Genomic DNA, 1918 nt, shown 5'->3' with positions numbered 1-1918 from the left:
GGTTCACTCAGCACCTCCTCGGGGGGCCTGTCCCCGCCTCCCAGCCAGACCCCCGCCACCAGGGACCGGGTGTGCTTCCCTCTGAACTGGCCACACGCTTCCTCCCTGGAAGGCCAGGGCTGCGTCTTGACCGCTCCACGGTCCGTTATGAGAAATCGACTGTGTATTGAAAGAACCTATGGAAGAAAGTGGGCTTCACTGGGATCCGTGGCTGGCAAGGCTGGATGGCAGGTCCCCCGGAAAGGCCTGGGGTCCCACCGGGGTCCCCAGAGCACACGATGAGAGCCCTTGTTAGAGAGCCTGGGGGCTTGGGTCCTCGCTCCCCCGTTCCCCCCTACAGGGACTCCCTCTCCGAGCCTCGGTTTTCTCCTCCATGAAGTGGAGTCACTGGTGGCACCTGCCTCTGGGGCCGAGCTGGGGGCTGATGGAGATGATGTAGAGGGACACTCTGCACGGGGCCCGCCCTGCCGTGACCTGGAGCCTGTCAAGGACTGAGTGGAGAATTGTTCTTAGCTAAAGTAGCTGGAGGGCTTTTCGCGGCCAGAAAAGCTGTACTCGGCCCAAGTCTTCATCCAGAGGTGGGGGGATGGGGGGAGGGTCATGTCAGGCTGGTTCTACACCCTGCGGTGGGTTTTCCAGAAAGTTCCAGACACCTCCAGCGATGGATATCCCTTGTCTGAGCGCCCCCCGCCCCAAGCAGCTGTGTGTCTGCCCTGAGTTCCCCGGTCACCACCCAGGCCCCACCACGGCCATGCCGGGCATGTGCTGTGAGGTGCCAGGGAGCCGGGATCCCTTTCCCGTGACCCGTGCGACCCCGTGGACGGCAGCATGGGGCGGCCGGGGTGCAGGCGTCTTCTGGTGCTGGGGGTGACTGGAGTGCGGGGCGCGCCGGTCCCCAGTGTCCAGCTCCCCATCACCCAGGCTGATGGTTTCCAGCCCCTCCGGCCGTGTCACCTCTCCCCAGGCTCGCTTTGCCTGACCGTGGACTTCGCACAGAGGTGCTCACAGGACGTCTGTGCCGGTGCTCTGGGCCCCTCGCTCCACCTGCGTCGCGTGTGTCGGTAGGTCACCCACTGCGTTCCCGGGTGGGCTGTGTCCTCAGGCTGATGGACACTTGGGAAGTTCAGTTTGGGGCCGTTAAAAACAGCTGCCGTCAATGTTGTTCTACCAGAAGGTTTACCCGGGAGTGAAATCGCGAGCTCGGGGGAGGCCGAAGCCCTTGGCCCCGTCACCCAGCGAGGACAGCGTCAGACACACCGGCCAGGCCCCGCTTTGGGCCCACGCCTCCCTTCCCCTAGCCTCAGTTTCTTCACCTGTAGAGTGGGGCGGCGAGGATGGGGTGAGATGAAGGCCTCAACCTCTTCCCCAAGAGTGACCCCCGCTCCCTCCTCAGAGCCCACAGGAAGCCCTCCGTGGCCCGGTGGCCTTGGGTGGTGGTGCGAGGGCGGGTCTCACCCGTCCCAGCAGGGTAAGCCCTGGATCCTTCTTCCAGAAACAACACCTGTGGGGTCAGGATGGCTCTGACTCCACTCTGGGGGAAGGGGCTTCATGGGCCAGCCTCCGCACCACCATCTCCGCATGTGACGTGGAGTGCCGCTGGGCCCAAAGCAGAAGGGCACAGGGCCCTGCCCCCCGAGTCCCTGCCGCCCCGGCCCAGGGCCCCTCCCGGCTGCCGCTCCACGCCACTCGCTGCCCGGGTTGGTGGGGGCTGGGGAGACCCTGCTGGGGATGACGAGCAGAGACGGCCACACCTGTGTCAGCACCACGCCACACCTGTCACCACCACACCACACCTGTCACCACCACACCACAGCGTCACCACCACGCCCACACCTGTGTCACCACCACGCCCACACCTGTGTCACCACCACACACCTGTGTCACCACCACGCCGCGCCTGTGTCACCACCACGCCCAC

The sequence above is a fragment of the Neophocaena asiaeorientalis genome, unplaced genomic scaffold (assembly GCF_003031525.2).
Source record: "Neophocaena asiaeorientalis asiaeorientalis breed wild unplaced genomic scaffold, Neophocaena_asiaeorientalis_V1.1 scaffold540, whole genome shotgun sequence".
Classification (NCBI taxonomy): domain Eukaryota; kingdom Metazoa; phylum Chordata; class Mammalia; order Artiodactyla; family Phocoenidae; genus Neophocaena; species Neophocaena asiaeorientalis.
This window is presented reverse-complemented; position numbering follows the sequence as displayed.